Source organism: Carcharhinus amblyrhynchos, chromosome 26 (genome assembly GCF_965287045.1).
Source record: "Carcharhinus amblyrhynchos chromosome 26, sCarAmb.v2.hapA, whole genome shotgun sequence".
Taxonomy (NCBI): domain Eukaryota; kingdom Metazoa; phylum Chordata; class Chondrichthyes; order Carcharhiniformes; family Carcharhinidae; genus Carcharhinus; species Carcharhinus amblyrhynchos.
The window spans coordinates 20,584,844-20,597,251 of record NC_137349.1 but is presented as its reverse complement, the minus strand read 5'-3'; positions in this window follow the sequence as shown (position 1 = coordinate 20,597,251).

Genomic DNA, 12,408 nt, shown 5'->3' with positions numbered 1-12,408 from the left:
TGGGTTTCCTCTGTGTGCTCATGTTTTCCCTCACAAGACCGAAAGACGCGCTGGTTAGGTGTGTTGGCCATGCTAAATTTTCCCCCAGTCACTGGAATGTGACGACTAGGGGATTGTCACAGCAACTTCATTGCAGTGTTAATGAAAGCCTACTTGTGACACTAATAAATAAACTTTAAATCAAGGAAAGGACCTCCCCAACAGCCCCCACCCCACCCCTCTTCCTCCCACCGAACCACTTACCTCAGGATGTGCTGGGAGGGTGCCTGGTTTCATTGGGCAGTCTCCCCGAGTGGCAGTAAGCCACCCCAATGCAAGGCAAAATGCCCACTGAGGCAGGTGGCTCTTTATTAGCCACTTAAGTGGCTCAACTGGCCACTCGGCAGACATGTAAACCATCACCTTCATCATTGCTGTAAAATAGCATGATGATGGGAAGACTTCCTCCCAAAGTTTTCCCCTCCCATTTCGCCTGCCCTCCCACCTTCCTGCACATCCCCAAAGGGGCTGGAGAATTCCCAACAATAAGTCACGTCACGTACTCACTGAGATGACATTCAAGGCAACTGCAATCCATGAGAGAATTTCTACCCAAATTTGCCTTCACCTTAATTTCAGAAAATCTGTATCATGCACTCACACTTGTTGGTTGTAAATGTATCGTGTTTACATTTCCCGTTTCCTGAAATGATTGTGAAATAAAAAATACCTTGGGGGCGATTCTCTCAGCCCGTCATGCTGCTTTTGTAATGCAGTGGACTGGGAGACTCCACCAGACGCTGTTATGCGAGCTCCCTGTTGCGTGCCATGGCCAGTGGGGTTTTCACCGCGTCAGCTCTGCCCCAGAAATCGGCATGGAGTTGCATAATTTATTTAAATGATGATTTGAATGTATTTTAAATCCCATTAGTGGGCCTGGGCTCAATTCTCCCGGCCCACAAATGTTCTCCCTGCATCCACTCCCAACCCTGCCAGGAGTTGTTCACTCCAGCAGAGTTTGCTATAGCTCACCACTTACAGGGAGCTAGTGGCCCAATGCTGCTGAAGTGAAGCAGGGGCCATCGAGGCCCCCCAGAGGCTCAGGAGCCAGCCTTGGCAGTGCCAGCCTGATCCCCTGGCACTGCCCCAGGGGCAAAGTGCGAATGTCCAGGAGGTACCCTGGCATTGGCCACTGGGTATCGGGCTGTGCCAAACAGGTGGGGCCGAATGGGGGTGGGGCCATATGAGGGTGGGGCCTCTGTGGGAGATCAATGGGAATGGGTGGTCCCACTGCCACTCGGCACTCGGTGGTGACAGAGGTCAGTGATTGGGACTGGCCATCAGGATAGTGGGGGGTGGGGGGGGGGGGGGGGGGGTCAGCCATCTGCCTCCTTGGGGTGGGGGGTATTGGAACTGTGAGGGGGTTCACGACTACAGGCGTGTTGGAATCAGGAGATGGGGACCTGCGGGGGAAATGGGGAGATCGAGGTGAACTGTGGGCAGGGGGAGGGGGTTAAGACTGGCCCGGACATGCTGGGGGGGCCAGCGATCAGGCTGTGGAGGAGTCGTACAGCCTGCAATGTGGGGGTCATGGAGTTGGCCGACAATCGAGCTGGCCAGTGATCAGGAGTCGGCAATGCAGGGCCACTCCACATGCACCGCTGTTGGCGCTGCCAGGTCAGTGCGTGTGCGGTAGCCCACTCAGCGGTATGCTGCCGGCCTCCCCAGCGGGAATAGAACCCACCCACAAATATTTGGAGTGATTCACGCTGATGTATTCTGCACTGCACAGAGTGTGGGCGATTCATTTTGGAACTCTGGCTGAAAAAAAACCAGCGTGATTTATTGCAGTTTTTACATGAATTCGACAGTTCGAATTATTTTGGGAGCGTAGCCAACTTCACTCACAATCCAAACTCAATTCATGATGCTTTTTGTGATCCAGTTCTTCAGACCAACACCAGGAGATATCACTGCCTTGAAGTTGGCGAAGACAATGGGCAGGATTTTCCAGGCTTGCCTGCCCAGAGACTGGAAATTTCCATCTGAGGTCAACAGGCCTTTTAATGGTCCATTACATAGTTGATGATTCCTGCTATGGGCGGGATCGGAAAATGTGCCCCCGCAAGGGTCTGGAAGTGGACCAGACTTCAGTGCTGCCGAAATGGAAAAAAATAGAAACAAGAAAACAAACCAAAACAAAAAATGCCAGAAATAAACAGGTCTGGCAACGTTTATAGTGAAAGAAACAGAGTTGATACTTTAAGTTAAAGATGCTTTGACTGATTGGTCATTGCTCTGAAATGTTAACGGGGCCAGGATTTTCCAGTCCCACCATAACAGGTTACTCTGCAAGGGATGCAGCAGACGTGTCAAAAGACCATTGACTTTCAGCAGGATCGGAAAATCCCAGCTTCAGACGACGGGGCCAGAAATTCCTGGCCACTGTTTCTCCCTTTGCAGATGCTGCTAGAACTTCTATTTTATTCATTTGTGGAAGATGGGCATCGCTGGTTGGCCAGCATTTATTGCCCGTTCCTAGGTACCCTTGAGAAGGTGGTGGCGAGCTGCCTTTTTGAATTGCTGAAGTCCACGTGCTGTGGGTTGACCCACAATGCCATTAGGAAGGGAATTCCAGGATTTCGACCCAGCGACTGCAAAGAAATGGCGATATATTTCCAAGTCAGGCAGATGAGTGGATTGGAGTGGAACTTACAGGTGGTGGTGTCCCCATGTATCTTGTGCCCTTTTCCTTCCAGATGGAAGTGCTCACGGGTTTTGAAGGTGCTGTCTAAGGATCTTTGGTGAATTGCTGCAGTGCATTTTGTAGATAGTACACACTGCTGCTACTGAGCGTCGGTGGTGGAGGGATTGGACGTTTGTGGATGTGGTGCCAATTAAGTGAGTTACTTTGTCCTGGATGGTGCCAAGCTTCTTGAGTTGTTGGAGCTGCATCCATCCAGGCAAGTGAAGAGTATTCCATCACTGAGCATTTCCTGTATTTTCTGTTTTTTGTTCAGATTTCCAGCAGCTGCAGCATTTTGCTGTTGTACAAAGTTTCTTCAGGTCCTCGGGCAGAACCAAACGGGATAGAAAGTTAGCACTGAAACACCGGAGCAAACAAATAGTGCCTATTCCTTCAGATTCACTCAAGCTTGCTGGAGGAGAACATTCATCCCCTTTTTCAAACCATTCAAAACATCTGTTGCGCAGCTGCATTCAGAGAGAAAGTAAAATGGTGACATTATATCATTGAATTAGCAAAACAGATTGCCTAGATTGGATGCTGCCCCATTCATAACTCCTTTGAATCCACTTTTCAATACTGTGTGACATTCACACTTGCAGGTGTTATATGCCAACATGACCACCAGTTGATGATATACCACAGTGTGTATTGGTTTAGGGAGGGATCCATTCAACAATGTATTTTCCTCATGCCTGCGGATAGCCATGCATCAAAGAATAGGAGCTTGAATAAGCTGTTCAAGTTAAAAGATAGGGTAGATTCAGAAAGAATGTTCCCGATGGTGGGCAAGTCCAGAACTAGGGGTCATAGTTTGAGGATAAGGGGGTAAACCTTTTAGGACTGAGCTGAGGAGAAGTTTCTTCACCCAGGGAGTGGTGTATCTGCGGAGCTCACAACCACAGAAAGTAGTTGAGGCCAAAATGTTGTGTGATTTCAAAAATAAATTAGATATAGCTCCAGGGGCTCAAGGGATATTGGGAGAGAACGGGGACCAGGGTATTGAATTTGATGATCAACCATGATCAAAATGAGTGATGGAGCAGGCTTGAAGGGCCAGATGGCCTACTCCTGTTTCTAAGGTGGAGATAAAGGAGAGACAGAAGGGACAGAAATGAAAATCACCAAGATTGCAAATAGGAAGCGATAGCGACAATCATAAAAGATTCTTAGAATCTTGACAGTGCAGACGGACACCATTCGGCCCATCGAACCTGCGCTGACAATGATCCCACCCAGGCTCTATCCTTATCCCTGTAACCCCATATATTTACCCTGCTAATCCCCTTGACACTAAGGGACAATTTATCATGGCTAATCCACCTAACTCACACATTTTTGGAGTGAGGGAGGAAACTGGAGCACCCAGAGGAAACCCATGCGGGGAGAACGTGCAAACTCCACACAGATGGTGACCCAAGCTGGTGATTGAACCCTGATGCCATGGGCCAGCAGTGCTAACCACTGCACAACCATTCTGCCATGCCAATGATGCTTATAAAGACGTAAAATGGGGATTATCTGAGTTATTAGGGTTGTCAAAGTGGCAACATGTACAGACAGGCAAGATGAAGGAATTGGATACAATACTGAAAAATCCATACATTTAATGTGTGTGTACCCCTACTGAAAGATTTAAAACTGAGATATGATTATGCTTATCGAGGGATAATTATTCAGAAATAAAACTGTCTGACATCCTTTTAATCTACACATTTTGATCTGACATTAGACTTCCCTTGTGATGTTGTTGTTTGGACCTCTATTTATTTTCATTTCTAACTATTTCTTATGATTTCATTTTATCTTACCTCCGACAAAATGTGTCCCAGCAATTCAGTGCTTCGCTGCAGATTTATATAAAATATTCTTCTGGGTTTATACACTTTGCTTCATCCATCGTGCCCAGATTAGCACAAAACTTTTCCTGTCTTAAGTGCCTGTAATTAGTTCTCACCCTATATGGTAAAAAAAACACAGTTAACATAATCTTTGTGTAGCAACACTTGAGATTAACCTGCTTGTAATATTCCGAGTAGGTTAAGGATATTAGACAAATTGAAATTTTTGTGGCTATTGAAGGTAATATTAACTCATTAATAGAACAAAGCTAACAATATGCACCCACTTTCTTTTAATGTAGGTCATTATTTTCTGAGGCGGAGGTTATTACTGTTAAATTGATGCTCAAACACCATGTTTAAAGGATTGAAAGGGCAGTCTTACAATACAGCTCAAGGTGATACTCACCTCTGGCCTATCTGCAGTCCCACTGCCCACTGTCCATCCATCAAACAGCCACTTGACAACAGTCTCTTCAACCATATTTCAGACAGTGAACATTATCTATTGATTTATTGACAACCACAGGCCTGGGCCAAGAGCTGCGACTCAGGGAGCCTATCTGCTCTCTGCCAGCTTTCAGTCAGGGATTTAGCTCTCTCCTGTTATCTCAGTCTTGTGGAAATGGCTGCAACATTCCTATTCAAAACTGCAAAGCAGACTGAGATTAGGAACCCTTCCACTGTTTCAAATGGAAAAATCTCATTCCGATGAAAGAAAATTCTCCATCACATTGAATCCCGTGTAAACTCGTCCTAACGCAAAAAAAAAATTAAAAGTGGTTTTGGCAGGATTTCTGTGTTTTTACTATCACAGGTCAGAGCCTGGTTATAAAGACCCAAAATTCTTCTATTCTCCTGCGTTTCCTAAAAATGACATCCCTGCATTCAAGATACGTGTTAATTTGTTGCAATGTTGCACCTCCAAGCCAAAGGTGACTTGACCAATTATCTCCACCAAGCAACAAGCATTCTACTCATTGCATATTCTCAGTATCATCCAGATACTGCTGGGCAGGATGTTGAGTAGAGGTCTGGCACCTCCCATAGGGGATGGAGCAAAAATAACAGGTCCATGAAAGAGAAACTTTAAATCACTGAAAGAAAACCCACTTACACATTGTATAAAATATATACTTTACACTGTCCTTTATGTCTTCATTTCCTACACATGATCCAACATGATTCTGAACTTCTAAAGGTCTATTCTTGAACTTTTCTCTTTTCAGCCCGGGAACTTGCAATCTTAGAACAGCCTTTCACAGTGACCTTATTATTTCTTGCAGAATCTTCCTCTATCCCAAGCTAGGTGACTCTTCCAGCCTCATTTTCACTCCCCTCCTATTTGTTCTGAGCTCCCATCCTCATTCCTACATGGCAAAATGTAAAGACTTTTTGTCTTCTAGCTGCTTTCTGTCTGCTGGACCCAGGCAAACTCGTCTGTGATATTCAGTGATATTCTCGGAAAGCCTGCAATCTGGTTATTAGAATGATCTCCTCTGCGTCTTCCCCCATGGCAATGTGAATCACGTGGACTTGTGTTTGACTAAATATGCTAATTAGCAATCCCTGAGAACCCAACTCTCGTTCATCTTGGAACTAAATGGGCAGTATAGGGCACAGCTGTTTGCAACCCAATATTCTCAACATTTTAATGGAACTTTGGAGACTCTCAGGGCACTATTTTCCCATTTTGATTCTAAGTGCTGGGTGGACTTGAAACTGGGAGTGTTTCAGATCTGACTTTTAGACCTGTTCTGAGGCACTCCTTTACACATTCTGCCTGCAAAATTATTAGTGATTCCGAATCGCGCTATACAGGCCTATGGGTGGGGCTTAACACGCCCGAAACCCTGCAGCTCCCCAGGCCAAATAATGCCTTTCTCTGGTCTCCACAGACACTGCCTCACCCACTCCACCATTCAGACTGATCGTGGGCCCTCCTCCTCTCCCCCCCACCAATCTCAGGCAAAGTGGCAGTGGACGCCCCCCCCCCCCTTTCCCACTCACTGATCTCAGGCAGAGTGGCAGCAGACCCACCTTCCCCTCCACCGATCTCAACCCATTAAGTCAATTTAAATGCATTTGCATGCAATTAACTGGTTGTCGCACCTGTTTTGCCTGTTTCGGGCACGGTCCCAATCGCAGCCATTTTCGGGCCTTGGTAAAGGGTGAACTGATGCGGAGGTGGGCACGGATCTCTCTACTTGCCTCACGTTGAACTTTACCAAGTTTTCAAGTCCAAAAACGGGTGCAACTTGATGATAAAATGGGGCCCTCAGTCTCTGATGTTAACAGATTGTTAATATTATAATGAATAACAATGGCAGGTTGCTGCCATTTGCTCCAAGCATACATATCTTGCACTTTCTTCCCACTGAACAATCCAAGCCATCCTTTTATCTCTGACAATCAAATCATCTACGTTTACTATCAGGCAAACTTCAGAATAGGTCTCACAATCCCCACTGCCGCACCCCCCCCCCACTCCTCCCAGTACCCCTCCCCCTCCAGCTCACCTTTCATTTTACTTTAAAATCACAGTCCAAAATCTGAACAATCTTATAAACCTCATAATTGCAATACAACAACAACGTGTAGTCAAGAATTTTGCAGGAATATGATCAGGCACAAAATTAACAAGCCAAAGAACAAGGCACTCAGAGGGTGGTGGGTGAGTGGAATTTCACTCAGAGGATGGTGGGTGAGTGGAATCGGCTGACATTGATGGTGATAGAGGCGAACTCGTTGGAGTCTTTTAAGAGACTTCTGGATGATTACGTGGGATGTAATGGGATTGAGGGTTATAGATAGGTCTAGTAGGTAGGGATATGATCAGCACAACTTGTGGGCCGAAGGGCCTGTTTGTGCTGTAGTTTTCTATGTTCTATATTCTAAGTAACCAAATGGAGAAATTTACAGCAGGACTCTTTGCAAAAAGGAAAAGGAGGTCAAATCCAATAAGTTACCAAACACTGGTAATTATTTAGAACTTATTTTATAGAAATCATTAATAAAACAATGTCCATATCGGGTGATCACATTATATTTAGTATCGTCATTTCTTAGTGAACTCTGTATTGAACCACGTTAATGTTAAATGCAAGAGTACCCCAAAGCCCAGAAGGGAAATTTGGAACACCGATTCATCGTGACGTATGTGTTTTTTTTGGTATTATATGAGGAAGAATAATGTACAACCCAATGAAAAAACAGTCCAGTTGCTGGGTGAGTAATTAATAAAGAATATTTAATAACTTAAAACAAAACAAAAATACAAATGACAAGAAGGACTATAATACTCTAAGGCTATTGATGGTTGTTCACACATAATTCTACATGAAATTATTCCTTGGTTCCTAAAGCTACCTGAATTCTGAGACCCACCTTTTACTTGAACTCTGAGACCTACCTTTTACCTGAATTTTTCCCAAACAACATCAAATGTTAAGCAATTCTTTGAGCTAACTTCAGCTACCAACTTAAGGTGGCCACACCTGGGAAATTGTCTTCCAGTTCAAAAACGGTAGAAAATGGCTGCATCTCTCAGGAGGCTATAACTGCAACTGCAGTTCTGATGTCGAGCTGTCTCTCCTCCTTGTCTTCTTATTGTTCTACACTTATACTCTTTGATTTTATCCCCCGTGGAGTCAGCTTTTAGCAAGTAATTTCCTTATCTCACTCTGAAGTTACCACTTCTATAGCCCTATTGTTTTTTTCTTGTCACATATATAAAATACTTGTTTCCCACTGACAGGTCACTTCACATCTTATTATTTCTCCAGCTGTCTACCTCTAATCAATTCCCCGCTTTTACCCTACTGTTAAATCTTAATTTTCTTCAATTCTTAGCAACTCCCTAACCTTATCACATTACATGAAGCTATGCATCAAAAGCTGTCAAACATAAAGTTCATTTATTTATTAGTCACAGGTCTCAAAACCAATTTAAAAATTCATGCTGCCAAATTTCAAATTCAATGGAAAAAAATTTTAAAAAAACAGGCCACAAAAAAGGCCTTGGAAGTCAATTCCTCTCAGAATCATGGAATCTTACAGCAGAGACTGGAACTATATAAACTCAGAGATCTTCATCAGTGTTCCTTTATCTTACACTTGATTAAAAATCTCCAACATCTTCCTACTGTTCCATACAATACTGGCTTCTTAGAAAAATATGTTGACTGATGTTTGCACACTGCCATTCCCAATAAAATTCAGGGCGAGCAAGAACCAGCTCGTAGAGGGATGCAGACAAATACACAGTTTCCTCTGCTGTTTTTTTGCACATACACACCCATTACTGTGCCATTGAATCATCTCAACTGGCTCAATGCTTCTTCCTGAAAATAAATTAAATTCTTAAAAACGCATTTTTCCTGTCTTCTTGAGTGAAGACAATAGGTGAAAATCAATACCAGTCTTCTATCCGCCATCACGTCACATAGACCAAGCAATCTTTCAGACCTCACTAACAGAAATGCATTAACTAATCTACAACCATGCAAGTAGTGACAAAGGTTCGAACACTCAGTATCCGTTGACATTAAAGTTGCAACTGGGATCTACAGCCCACTTGTCTCTTTTCCTTAGTCCATGAGGAAATTGAATAGTTATTGGTGGGGGGAGCAGGGGAGGTGGGGGGGTTGGAGGGTAACACAGTGGTTAGCACTGCTGCCTCACAGCGCCAAGGACCCAGATTCGATTCCCATCTTGAGTCACTGTCTGTGCTGAGTTTGCACATTCTCCCAGTGTCTGCATGGGTTCCCTCCGGGTGCTCTGGTTTTCTCCCATAGTTCAAAAGAATTGCTGGTTAGGTGCATTGGTCATGCTAAGTTCTCCCTCAGTATACCGGACTAGGGGATTTTCACAGTAATATCATTGCAGTGTTAATGCAAACCTATTTGTGGCACTAATAAATAATAAATTAATAATAAAAGAAAAAGGGATAAAACATAGAAATGTATAAACCCTCAAAGTGTCGGCAGTGAATGTGGGTTTGTTCATTCCAAATATTCTAATTCCACTGATCTCCGACACAATCTTTTCAGAAAGAAGCAGAATTTTTTTTATTTATTTAAACATTCAGATTTTCTCAGCTTGTTTCTCCAGTAAGTAACCGTTAATGAACTTCCATTAAATTGTGGCTCCATTGAACTTGCAATTATTCTTTTGTGAAGGCTAATTATCTATATGGAGGCTTTCGCATGATGAATGGTTTCCTATGGAAATAAACCGGAGGCAAATATTTCTGATTGGAGAAGAAGGCTGAGGTTGTATCCATTTTTTTTTACTCATTTAAGGGATGTTGGTATTACTGGCAAAGTCTGAATTTATAGCTCCCAATGGTGAACAAGCTTCTTCAACAAGGAGGCTGTGATAAAGTGTTAATCTCATTGGACTAATAATCCAGGACACGGGTTCGAATCCTGCCATGGCAGATGGTGAAATTCAATTCAATGAAAAATCTGGAATTAAAAGTCTAATGATGACCATATCGAATGTTGTAAAACCCCACCCGGTTCACTAATGAAATCTGCCGTCCTTATCTGGTCTAGCCTTCAATGCTTGACTCTTAAGTGCCAGCTGAAATGGCCAACCAACTATTCAGTTCAAGTACAATTAGGACTGGGTGACAAAGGGGGCCATATGTTGAAGAGGGAAGACAGCCTTACCTGAGCTACCTGTGGAACCATATTCATCATCAGCCTATAAGGAATCTGATGCACAAGCCATATCCAACTTATTTGGCAATCATATATCAGACATAAATCCCACCCTCCCCAAATAGACAGATACCAGGCATAACCCCACCCTCCCCAAATAGACAGATACCAGACATAACCCCACCCTCCCCAAATAGACAGTTACCAGACATAACCCCACCCTCCCCAAATAGACAGTTACCAGGCATTAACCCCACTTCCCCAGACAGACACAAGACACAAACTTCAGCCTTCCAGACTGACACCAGACAGAAACCCCACCCTCCCCTGACAGACAATACCAGACATTAACCCCACCTTTCCCAGATAAACAGATACCTGACATTAACATCACCCTTCCAGACATTAACCCCACCCTCCCCAGACAACCAGACATAAACCTCACCCTTCGAGACAGATACCAGACAGAAACCCATCCTCCCTGACAGACAAATACTGAACATAAAACCTGTAATAAGAGGTAGAAAGTTTTAAAATAGAGCCAAATAAAAAAAGGGTTGAACCATGAGGAAAGGAACTAACCTTCCCGGGGGTAGTAAATGATACTGAAAACAAGTATTGAAGAATTATTCATGGGATATCCCACACGGTTTAAGCTAGATGCAGGAGCAGGGGTTTCTGTTTTATTAGATGAAGTCAAATGGCTCAAACAGATTGGGTGGGATTTTCCACATCCCCCCAACCCCCCCTAACCCCACAAGTGTTGTGTTTTGCAGTGGCGGCCCATCATTGGCCATGAGTAGGATCTTCCATGATTGCTGCTATTAATGGGGCTTCCAATTGTTCACACTCATTTGATCATGGGATTGGCTGAAAAATCCCATCCGTTATGTTACAACCCTCATCCATCAAACTGCAAGGTCCAACTTTAAAAGTGAAAGGCCAACTCATGGCAAAGCTGAAATATAAAGATGGAGAAAATCTTGAATCTCTCCATTCTATTCAGAAGGGAACAAAGAAGAAGATTTACAATTTATTGAGGATATCACCAAGACACGCTCTGTTGGCCGCTGAATTGAGATGGCAGCTGTTAACCGGGGCCTTGCCCCGGGAGAACAAACCGGAGCTGCAAATGAGAAACCTGCAGTGTGTTATAAGGACTTATTGGGAAAACTCAAACTGAACACCACATCACAATCTAACAAAGTTGCCAGAAGGCGAAACATATACAACCTGAATCATTCAGCACATAACAGCTGCTGCAAAAGAGGTCCCAGAAATAAAACAAGCCCAGCAAGGGAATGAAGGTATCTCCAAAGTCTGAGTATATTGTCTGGAAGGATGGCCAAATTTGATCCTCACTACAACATCTTGAACAGCACCAGTATCTCACAGTCATTGATGAATTGTGAGTCTTCAACGCAGGAATAATCATAGCAAGGATACTTTGGTTTGATATTCTTCAAACACTAGGAGCAACTAAATGTCAGGCAAGACATTGATGGCCAGACATTATTCACTTCAGAAGAAATGATTTGTCTTTCTTGAGTCAAGAACAGCCAAGAACAAAAGGAACCTCACTTACCACCTAATTTTTCATTAAGGCTCTGGGACTGCCTGAAAATGGACTTATTTGAATTTAGGGGAAAACCTTCTTTATTGTCATTGATTACTACTGACAATCTGTTGAAGATTTTTTTATTTATTCGAGGGATGTGGGCTTTGCTGGCTAGTCCAGAATTCATTACTCATCCTTAATTGCCCTTGAGAAAGTGGTGATGGGCTGCCTTCTTGAACCACAGTAAGAAGTCTCACAACACCAGGTTGAAGTCCAACAGGTTTATTTGGCAGCAAAAGCCACTAGCTTTCAGAGTGCTCCAAAAGCTAGTGGATTTTGCTATCAAATAAACCTGTTGGATTTTAACCTGGTGTTGTGAGACTTCTTACTGTGTTTACCCCAGTCCAATGCCGGCATCTCCACATCATGATTTCTTGAACCATTACAATGTAAGTACATCCACAGTGCTGTTGGGGGGGGAATTCCAGGGATATAGCTGCAGTGCATCAAAAGTCATGGTTTTGAGAAGCTATAGATTCAAGCAGCATACTTTAAGAGAATTGGGAACCCCAAAAATCCCCTGACCAGACAATAAAACAGGAGTCAGGATTTGAACCA